This window comes from Trichechus manatus, unplaced genomic scaffold (genome assembly GCF_000243295.1).
Source record: "Trichechus manatus latirostris isolate Lorelei unplaced genomic scaffold, TriManLat1.0 scaffold00055, whole genome shotgun sequence".
Classification (NCBI taxonomy): Eukaryota; Metazoa; Chordata; class Mammalia; order Sirenia; family Trichechidae; genus Trichechus; species Trichechus manatus.
In genome coordinates this window covers 3260618-3272697 of record NW_004443991.1, presented here as the reverse complement: position 1 = coordinate 3272697, position 12080 = coordinate 3260618, and the positions used below count along the sequence as shown (strand labels likewise).

Below are 12080 nucleotides of genomic sequence, written 5' to 3'. Positions count from 1 at the left end.
GGCCAACTCTTCAGACAGGGATTGGGCTGGACTGTGGGAAATAAAGTGATACTCGTGAGGAATGTGCCTCTTAGCTCAAGTAGATACAAGAGACTAAACTGGCAGCTTCTGTCTGGAGGTGAGATGGGAAGGCAGAGAGGGTTAGGAGCTGGTTGAATGGACATGGGGAATCAGAGGTGGAAAGGAGGAGTGTGCTGTCACATTATGGGGAGAGCAATTACAGTCACATAACAATGTGTGTGTAAATGTTTGTATGGAAAAAAGAAGAAAAAAATGGAGTGCAGGAAAAACTATTTGACTAATTGATGTCTGAAAACTTCCTAAATTTGGAAAAAGTTATAACTTATAGACTTAATAAATCCCAAACAGAATAAACAAAAATAAATCATCATCAAATTCTGAAAATTGAGGCAGAAAATTTTTCGAAAGCAGCCAGAGAAATGTAATAGTTTACAAAAAGAAGAATGACTTGAATGATTTATAGATTTCTCATGAGAAACTGTGGAGACCCGAACACATTGGGAAAACATTTTTAAAGTGCTGAAATAAAAAACTGTCAACTCAGCATTCTACCACCAATGAAAATGCCCCTCAAAAATGAAGATGAAAGAAAAATAATATCAGATGAAGGAAAACTGAAAGAATTTGTCAAAAGCAGACCTGTTTTAAAAGAAATGTTAAAGGAAGATGATCAGGAAGAAGGGAAATGACACTAGAGGGAAACTTAGAATTTTGGAAACGAAGGAAGATCAACAGAAATGGTAAATATCTGAGTAAATATAAGAGATCATTCTTTTAAAATATTTATGATGTGTGAAAGCAAAAATTATAACATTGTCTTTTGGTATTTGCAATGTTTGTTGGTGTAATACACATGACCATTACAACATAAAGGTGGAAGCTAAGGGAACTTAAGGTGGGTCAAATTTCTACAGTCCACATGAAGTTAAATATTAAATAGTAAAATATTAATTCTAAGTAGTCTATAAAAAAATAAATAGAAAAGATAGGGAGATAGCTGGATAGGTGTTGTGGTTGTCAGGTGCCATCGAGTTAGTTCCAACTCACAGCAACCCTATGTATAGCAGAAAGAAACACTGCCCAGTCCTGCACCATCCTCACAATCGTTACTACGCTTGAGTCCATTGTTGCAGCCACTGTGTCAATCCATTTCGTCCAGGGTCTTCCTCTTTTTCACTGACCCTGTACTTTACCAAGCATGATGTCCTTCTCTAGGGACTGGTCCCTCACGATAACATGTCCAGAGTACATGAGACGAAGTCTCTCCATCCTTGCTTCCAAGGAGCATTTTGGCTGTACTTCCAAGGCAGATTTGTTAGTTCTTCTGGCATTCCATGGTATATTCAATATTCTTGGCCAACACCACAATTCGATGCACCAATTTTCCTTATTCATTGTTCCGTTTTCACATGCATATGAGGTGACAATATCATAGCTTGGGTCAGACCCACCTTAGTCCTCAAAGTAACATTTTTGCTTTTTAGCACTATGAAGAGGTCTTTTGCAGAAGATTTGCCTAATGCAATGCATCAATTGATTGTTTGACTGCTGCTTCCTTGGGTGTTGATTGTGGATCCAAGTAAAATGAAATCCTTGAAAACTTCAATCTTTTCACCGTTTATCATGATGTTGCTTATTGGTCCAGTTGTGAGGACTTTTGTTTTTTGTTAAGGTGTAATCCACACTGAAGTCTGTAGTCTTTGATCTTCATTAGTAAGGGCTTCAAGTCCTCTTCACTTTCAGCAAACAAGGTTGTGTCATCTGAATATCGCAGGTAGTTAATGAGTCTTCCTCCAATCCTGATGCCCTGTTCTTCATATAATCCAGTTTCTCAGATTATTTGCTCATCATACAGATTGAATAAGTATGGTGAAAGGATACAACCCTGACACACACTTTTCCTGACTTAAAACCACGCAGTATGCCCTTGTTCTGTTCGAATGACTGCGTCTTGGTCTACGTACAGGTTTCTCATGAGCACAATTAAGTGTTCTGGAATTCTCACTCTTTGCAATGTTATCCATAATTTGTTATGATCCACACATTCGAATGCCTTTGTTTGCATAGTCAATAAAACACAGTTAAATGTCTTCCTAATATCCTCTGCTTTCAGTCAAGATCCGTCTGAGATCAGCAATGATATCCCTCTTTCCATGTCCTCTTTTGAATCCAGCTTGGATTTCTGGCAGTTCCCTGTCGATCTACTGTTGCAAACATTTCTGAGTTATCTTCAGCAAAATTTTACTTGTGTGTGATATTAATATTGTTTGATAATTTCCACATTCTGTTAGATCCTCTTTCTTTGGAATGGGCACAGATATGGATCTCCTCCAGCCAGTTGGTCAGGTAGCTGTCTTCCAAATTTCTTGACATAGGTGAGTGAGCACTTCCAGTATTGCATTGTTTGTTGAAACATCTCAATTGGTATTCCATCAATTCTTGAAGCCTTGTTTTTCGCCAATGCCTTCAGTGCAGCTTGGTCTTCTTCCTTCTGTACCATCAGTTCTTGATCATATGCTACCTCCTAAAATGGTTGAACATCGACCAATTCTTTTTGGTACAGTGACTCTATGTATTCCTTCCATCTTTTTTGATGCTTCCTGCTTCATTCAATATTTTGCCCACAAAATCCTTCAATATTGCAACTCAAGTGTTGAATTTTTTCTTCAGTTCTTTCAGCCTGAGAAATACTGAATGTGTTCTTCTCTTTTGGTTTTCTAACTCCAGGTCTTTGCACATTCCACTATAATACTTTATCTTCTCGAGCCACCCTTTGAAATCTTCTTTTCAGCTCTTTACTTCATCATTACTTCCACTTCCTTTAGTTACTCCACGTTCCAGAACAAGTTTCAGAGTCTCTTCTGACATATATTTTGATCCTTTTTTTCTTCCCTTTTATTCACCTTTTGCTTTCTTCTTGTATGATGTCCTTGATGTCATCCCACAACTCATCTGGTTTTCAGTCATTAGCGTTCAATGCGTTAAATCTATTCTTGAGATGGTCTCTAAATTCAGGTGGGTATATCTCAGGGTTGTAATTTGGCTCTCTTGGACTTGTTTTAATTTTCTTCAGCTTCAACTTGAACTTGCATATGAGTAATTGAGAGTCTGTTCTGCAGTCAACCCTGGCTTTGTTCTGACTGATTATATTGACATTCTCCACTGTCTATTTCCACAGATGTAGTCAATTTGATTCCTGTGTATTCCATCCAGCAAGGTCCAGATGTATAGTTGCCGTTTATGTTGTTGTCAAATGCTATTTGCAAGGAATAAATTGTTGTTCTTGCAAAATTCTATCACGCGGTGTCTGGCATCATTTCTATCACCAAGGCCATATTTTTCAACTATTAATCCTTCTCCTTTCTTTCCAACTTTTGCATTCCAATCACCAGTATTATCAATGCATCTTGATTGCATGTGTAATCAATTTCAGACTGCAGAAGTTGGTAAAAATTTTCAATTTCTTCATCTTTGGTATTAGTGGTTGGTGTGTAGATTTGAATAATTGGTCTTTCTTGTAAGTGTGTGGATATTGTCCTATCACTGACAGCATTGTACTTCAGGATAGATCTTGAAATGTTCCTTTTGACAATGAATGTGGTGCCATTCCTCTTCAATTTGTCATTCCTGGCAAATAGACCATATGATTGTCCCATTCAAGATAGCTAATGCCAGTCCATTTCAGCTCACTAATGCCTAGGATATTGATATTTATGAGTTTCATCTCATTTTTGATGACTTTGAATTTTCCTAGATTATACTTTGTACATTCCACATTCTGATTACTAATGGGTATTTGCAGCTGTTTTTTTCTCATTTTGAGTCATGCCACATCAGCAAATGAAGGTCTCAAAAGCTTGACTCCATCCACATCATGAAGCTCGACTCTACTTTGAGGAGACAGCCCTTCCCCAGTTGTATTTTGAGTGACTTCCAACTTGAGGGACTCATCTTTCAGTGCTATATCAAACATAAGCCTGTTATAGTTTCCAGCCTGCCACCTGACCTATGGATTTTGAACTTGCTAGCCCACACTACTGCGTGAATCAATTCTTTAAAATAGATATATCTCTATCTTTCTCTCTCTCTTTGTGTGTATGTTCTGTCTGGAGAACCCTTACTAATACAGAGCCAGATATGTCAATCTTGTTATTATAATTTATGGTCTTAATATGACATAAAGAAAGGCTTTCCCCATCCCAAAATTATAAATTATAATTACTGTTCACTCCTTCATAACTTTATTTTTTAACTTTAGATCTTTTACTCTAAATCTCTTAATACATGTAGAATTATTTTTGTAATTGATGTGAAATATGATCTAGGTTCATTTTTTCCAAATGTTCACCTAATCACTCTAACACAAATCATTAAATAATTTATAACTTTCCCACTGATGAGGTTTTTTTCATTGAAGAAATGCTACTAAATCTCCATATACTAAATCTTTATATATGCATACATTTATTTCTGTACTCTCTATTCTCATTCATTCACATATCTGGACCTGTACTACATCATTTTAATGATGATATCTTTAGAGCAGCACTGTTCAGTAGAACTCGCTGAGATGATGGAATTGTTCTATACCTGCACTGTCCAATATGGTAGCAACCAGCACGTAGAGTTATTAAGCACTTGAAACGAGGCCACTGTGATTAAGCAATGGAATTTTTTAATTTATTCCATTTTAATTGAAACTCACATAGTCACATGTGGCTAGTGGCTACCATATTAGATAATACAGCTTTAGAGTATGTTAAAGCCTAGTGGATGGCTTTAACAAAGAGAAGTTTATTGTCTCACAGTCTAGTAGGCTACAAGTCTAAATTCAGTGTGTCAGCTCCAGGGCAATACTTTCTCTGTCAGCTCTGGAGTAAGGTCTGTGTCATCAATTTTCCCTTGGTCTGGGAGCTTCTCTGCACAGGAATCTCAGGTCCAAAGGATGTGCTCTGCTTCCGGCACTGCTTTCTTGGTTGTAAGAGGTTCCTATGTCTCTGCTCACTTCTCTCTTTTATATCTCAAAAGAGATTGGCTTAAGACACTACCTAATCTTGTAGACCTCATCAATATAACTGCCATTAATCCATCTTATTACATCATAGTGATAGCATTTACAACGTGTAGGGAAATCACATCAGACGATAAAATGGTAGACAATCATATAATACTGGGAATCATGACCTAGGCAAGTTGACAGATATTTTTGGGGGACACAATTCAATCTGTGACAGAGTATTTTCATAACTAATAGTGCAAGTCACTCCTCATTATTCTTCTCTTTCTATATTTTTGGGCTAGTCTTCAGTATTTTTTCAGATGAAACGCATCATCAGTTTGTCAATTGTGGATGCTGACTGACACGTTATTCAATATATAGAATACTCATGGAAATAGTTGGTATCCTTATTTTTCCTTCCAGAAATACTGTATTTCTTTCTATTTAATCAAATCTTGTTTTATATCCTTCATTAAAGTTTTACAATTTTTTATATAAGTAAGTTTAACTCATTATTTGTTAAGTGTATTCCTAGGCATTTTATAGTTTTTTTCGCTTCTATAAATACATCTTTTTGGTACCAATTTTTTAATAACTGATAGCAAATCACCTCAAATCTAGTGGTTTAAAACAAGTATTTATTTGTGCATCATTCTGTTGGTTAGAACTTTGGGTTAAACTCAACTGGGAGGGGGAAGTTCTTGTCTCGTTTGAGTCATTGATGCAACTGATAATCTGGTGGTTTTATTGGGGCTAGATGGTCCAAGAACGTCTTACTCACATGTCTGGCAGTTGGTGCTGTCTATTGGCTGGTAAGCTTAGTGAGTATCAGCTGGTTAGATTAGTGGCTATTAGCTGGTTAACTTAATGGCTATCAGCTGTTAGCTTAGTGAATATCAGCTGGTTAGTTTAGTGAGTACTAGCTGGTTAGTTTAGTGGGCATCAGCTGGTTAGTTTAGTGGGTATCAGCTGGTTCTGTACATGTCTTCTCCAGGTGACTTTCTTCCCCAATTAGAGACTGAGCTGCTTCACTTGGTGCCATACTGTTCCACAAGAGCCTAAGTGAAAGCTGCAAGAGCTTTTGGAACTTAGGCTCCAAAGTTGTATAACATTACTTCCTTCTAGGGCTTCCAACCAGTTCATTCTGGTTCGAACCCCTGTTGAGAATTTGCATTTCTAACAAGTTCTCGGCTGAGAATTTGCATTTTCACCCCAGATATACTGAATCAGAATTTACATTTTAACAAGATCCCCAGATGATTTTTATGTATAACTTCCTGGGAACTTATAGGAAATGCAAATTCTCAGCTGGGAAGTTGTTAGAAATGCAAATTCTCAGCAGGGGTTTGAACTGGAATGAACTGGTTTGAAACCCTACTTCCTTCACATTCTGCAATCAAAGCAAGTCCAAAGCCAGCCAGATTTATGGGAGTTGGGAAATAGATGTCATGCTCAAAGGGAGGAGCTGAAAAGAATTTGTGGTTATTTTAATATATCACTTTATTTTTCATTACGTTTGTTATTACTGGCATAAAGGAAAGTTTTCATTTGTACATACTAATCTTGAAATAAGCCAGTGAACAGCTTCTTTTTACCTCTAATAGTTTTAATATATAGTCTCTTGGATTTTCTACGTATGCAATTACTTCACTTTAAAATAATGATAGCTTTTTTCTTCCTTTCTAGAATTTAAATTTCTTGTTTTATTTTCTTGCTTATTGCATTGGCTAGAACCTCCAAAACTGTGTTAATAGTCAAAATATTTTCATCTTATTTCAGACATTAGTAGGAATATCTTTATGTTTTCAACAGCTAAAATGATTTTTAATATTGATTTCTAACACATGTTTCCTCTTTTCCACCAACCTAGGGCATGAAATTCAATTGGTCAAACCTCTTGATTCAGGACACATTCTCATTGGTCCATGAACAGCCCTCTTTTATGTTTATTATGTTACAGGTTTTTCTTCTATTCTTACTTCACCAAGAGTTTAACAGTGAATATTGAATTTCACCAAATTCCTGTTGTGCATTTATTAATATGACTTTCCACCTTTATCTTAGTCATCTAGTGCTGCTGTAACAGAAATAACACAAGCGGATTGCTTCAACAAACAGAAGTTTATTCTCTCACAGTCTAGTAGGCTAGAAGTCCAGATTCAGGGCATCAGCTCCACGGGAAGTCTTTCTCTCTCTATCGGTTCTGGGGGAAGATCCTTGTTATCAATCTTCCACTGGACTGGGAGCTTCTCAGAACAGGGACCCCAGGTCCAAAGCCATTTCTCTGCCACTGCTTCTCGACATCTGTGCCTGTCTTCAGTGTAACAGCTCTCCTCACTTCCTTCTGAGTTCTCACCAGAATTGTCTTTAATGTCCATAATTCCACCAACAGTCTCTTCAAGGCAATCTAGGCTTTTACTATTAGGCACTTTAAAACACTTCCAGCCTCTACTCATTCACAGTTTCAAAACCACTTCCACATTTTAGGTATTTGTTAGAGCTGCACCCAACTCCTGGTACCAAATTCTGTCTTAGTTATCTTGGAATGGGGTATCTCCAGGCACTTATCAGTGGAATTACAGAGCTTTGGAACACTTGCCCAAGCAGGAAAGACACAGGCAGCTGAGGGGCCAAGAGGCCAAGGAACCAGGAAGCAGAAGCTGAAGAAACAAGGAACACTGAAAGCAGAGCTGCCTGTCTCAAAGGGTAGGGCCACAACTTCTGGGGTCTCAAAGGGTGAAGTTGCCACTCACATGGACTAGAAGAATGGGGCTGCCTAAATTCAAGGGAACAGAGTTGCCATTCCAGTGGGCCTCGAAGGTGGAGGTGAAGCCCAGGGCGGAGGGGTCTCCACCCAGAATCCAGAGAGTATGGCCAATACCTAGAGTCTGGAGGGCAGTGCCATTGTCTAAATGGTCTCAGGGAACAGAGAATTATTTTCAAGCCTTGAGGGCTAGTGTAATGTGTTCTGCTGATGTGCTTGGCGCCTGTTATCCTTTCTTTCCCTCCAATTTCTCCCATTTGTAATGGAAATATCTACCTTGTGCCTGTTCCACCATTGTGCTTTAGAAGCAGATAACTTGTATCCTAAATTTCACAGATGAAAAGGAATTTTTTTTGTTTTGGACTTGGAGTCGATTTAAGACTTTTGCTATGATATGATGGGGTGAACATGTTTTACATGTGGCAAGGATATGAGTTTTTGGAGGCCAAAGGGTGAAATGTCATGGGTTGAATTGTAACCCCCAAATATATGTGTGTCGACTTGACTAGGTCATGATTCCCGGTATTGTGTGATTGTCCACGATTTTGTCATCTGATGTGATTTTCCTATGTGTTGTAAATCCTACTTCCATGCTGTTAATGAGGCATGATTAGAGGCAGTTATGTTAATGAGGCAGGACTCAATCTACAAGATTAGATTGTGTCTTAAGTGAATCTCTTTTGAGATATAAAAGAGAGAAGTGAGCAGAGAGACAGGGAGACCTCATACCACCAAGAAACAAGAGCCAGGAGAACAGCATGTCCTTTGGACCCAGGGTCCCTGCACTGAGAAGCTCCTTGACCGGAGAAGATTGATGACAAGGACCTTTCCCCAGAGCCAACAGAGAGAGAAAGCCTTCTCCTAGAGCTGGCACCCTAAATTTGGACTTCTAGCCTCCTAGATTGTGACAGAATAAATATTTCTTTGTTAAAGCCATCCGCTTGTGGTATTTCTGTTATAGCAACACTAGATTACTAAAACAAGCTTCAATCCATTATTGGATTACTTTTTGTTCTGCTAAATTCCTAGTCTAAATCCTACTCGATCTTTGTGCATTATTTGTAAAAAATCTGTTATAATTGATTTGTGTATATTTTATATAGTTTTCATCTATAATTTTGCATGAAATCAGTTATCTCTTGTTTTCTTGTGGCCTTTATCAGGCTTTGTAATAAGGACGATTTACTCCTATTTATTAAGGAAGAAACTGAGGTACAGAGAAACTGAGTTTTGACAGATAGTTGGTGAACTACTTATGCCTCTAGTGTTGAATCTTACATCTTGGAAAGCTTTTAAAAGAAGCAACCTAACCTTTATATCAAAGGTTAAGGTGACTTCTTGCCTTCAAGCAAAGTTTACCCTCAGACTACATCTTATTGCCTGAGGAAGTTTTGCTCCACTAATGAACTATACCTCAGTTAACTTCAGTTACTGTTAGTGAGGTAGAGACTGTGAATAAAATAATTCAGTAGCCAAAACAACCCACATAGCTTAGGTAGCCAGAACTACTATATTCTTATCATCATTGTGTAACTTAGATTCATTACACTAACAGTATTCACTATTCTTTAAAAAATATAATTATTTTTCTTCCAGCCGAGGACCCAATTCTAGTCACTGAATTTCCTAGGTGGTTGTGAAAAAGTCATTTATTTTGAGCTCTAATTTCTTTCTGCCAAAAATCTCTGTGAAGTATCAATCACTTTCACAATTAATGATAAGAAAGTACTACACAGAGGGAAAGTCTATGGATGATAGTGTCAGCTTTTAAGTATCCCTAAAAAACACCATCTACATACGTTTTATGTTTCAATGTTTTTGTCGGATACCATACATTTGTCCTAAAATGAGCAGTTCTGCTGTACATCAACTCTTCTGTCTTTTCCCCAAAAGAGGAATTTACATTTGCATTGTGATTTATTTGAAATTTCATGGAGTTTTGGGTCCAAAGACTAGGGTTCCAGTCTTTGTTCTTCTAACTAACTGGTCAAGTCACTTAACTTCCTCCAGTTGTAATAATAATGTCTGCCTTACTTCCTTGACAAGTTGTCATGAGGAACAAATGAGATGACGTATGGGAATGTTCTTTGCAACAGGTAAAGCACTACAAAAACTACTTATTATTTCTACAAGCAATAATTTGAAAAACAATAGCTACCATTATTTGATGCTTACTACTGTGTGAGGTTCTGTGCTAAGAACTTAAATGCATCATTTCATTCAATCCTCTCTATAAGCAATGAGGCAGATACTTTTATTAAATGATGAACTATAGAATTAGAAACATCGATAATTTTATCAAGGACAAACAAATTATAGAATGGAGCCAGAATTTAATCCTAGGTCTATCTGTTTCCAAAATCAAAGCTCAGCCAGTGGACATCAGAAACCAGCACACCTGTAATGAGAAAAAAATTCAAGAAAACATGCTTAAATTAATAGAACGTCCAGAAGTTATATAACTTACCTTTTCTTATCCTTTCTATTTTTTTTTCTGGTTTTTATTATTAGTTCTCTTCTTTGAGCCTTACATCTCCAGAAATATTATTAGCTATAATTAGAAAATAATATTATTTATAAAAATACATATCAAAATCAGTCTGGTTATTTTTCACCACAGCTTTGATTATTAGATAATTTCTTTTAAATTCAGAACTTCTTCACAGTTTTTTATAGAGAAATGGCTTAAACATAAGTCCAATATTAAGAAATGGTATGTTTTGCAATCACAAAATGTATAACAGAAGAAAAGAGTAGTTGACTATACTGTTCCCTGGTCAGGTCAGATATTCTCTTTGACCCCACATTTTAAGGTCACAGGCTGGAGCATATTCAGAGGAAAGGGATCCAAGTGGCGAGGGAACGTGAAAGACACCGTATAAAAAACGGTAAAATGACCTGAGTGTACTTAACCTGAAAAAGAGAAGATTGAGGGAAGGGGTGGAGGGAAAGAAAGCTTTATTCAGCCTCAGAAGGTGGCCATATTAGAAGGGAATTATGCTTGTTCGATATAGGCTTAAAGAATAGAATAAGCAATATTATGGGTAAAAAATACAGAATGATTGTTTTCAGCTCAATATAAGCGTGGCTGGTGTCCCAGCTTGAGCCCAAGTCTAACAAACCCCAGGGGGCAGGGGGCGGGCAGACCTGCCTGGTAAACTAAAGCGGCATGTCCAATAGAAGTCTGAATGAACCTCCTGGATGCCATCTCATTGTAAGTGAAGAGGACAGCGGCCACAATGCTCTTGACCCAAAAACAAAGCCTTCTTTAGCTGAGGGGATGGTGAATTCATCATGATCTCATGACTGGGTCTTGAAGAGAGGAGGGTAGGTAGACAGGTGAGTGCCATAAGTAACAATTAAAAGTACTATTTTCCCTGAAAATTCTATAAGACTTTGAGGCAAAGGAGCTCTGCTTTGGAGCCATACTGACCAAAAGCTATTTAAAGGAAAAAGCAATTTTGTTTCCAATCACAACAGAGGAAGGCAACTGGAGGAACAGGAGAGGAAACAAACAGAGGCTGCTTCATGGTAACAACATGACTCACTGGCCTGGTTTGTGAGCACATATGAAACACTTCCCGGGTACAGCTCAAGACATTGGGAGTTGGGGGACATTTTAGGTTAATGGAGTTCTGTATCATCAGGTGAGACATGAAAAGAAAAACAGTATGCCAGGCACTTTTTATGCCTCTGGACCTCAGAGGTAAGGCATTATTCCTGTTCTATGGCATTTAGCATAAATGTGGGTCCCTCTTGAAATGCCTGAAACTCAGCAGACCACAGTTGGAGCCTCATTGTGGTGTAGGTCGAGCATTCTATTAGGTGATGCTTCCTGAATGTGTTAGTTTTGTAAACTTTTGCTCTTTTTATTTTTTTATTTTATTTCTGTGAGATAAGTCTTGTAAGCACAATTATGGTTTTTCTTTGTGATAGTTAGGGAGCCCTGATGGGTTTTATTTTATTTTATTTTTTTTCTGTGTCATATTTGGAAAACCAGAGGCTACCCTTGTAACCAATGGAAAGACGCCAGCAATAAATTATCTACCTGGTTCTAGGTGGCATACTGTCACGCCATAGATCGGGAGCCAAAGTGTCACTCACCTCATTGGTGGATTGTATTGCCAGATCATATTTCTCAAAATCCATACTACCAACCAAAAATATAAACACACACAATTAGTAAGCATGCATTCCAATACTGAAAACTTGTGCCATAAAAAATAGTAATAATAATGAGAAAAAAATGCGGTAACGAAAGGGTTAAGGAAGAGCTCTTCTTTTTTTTTTTTTTTT

At 37.5% G+C, this 12080-nt stretch overlaps 1 pseudogene; it reads left to right on the top strand.

Annotated features, from left to right (window-relative positions):
- The first annotated feature begins 10953 nt into the window (after positions 1 to 10953).
- Positions 10954 to 12080, top strand: part of LOC101351857 (nuclease-sensitive element-binding protein 1 pseudogene) — a 13883-nt pseudogene continuing 12756 nt past the window's right edge.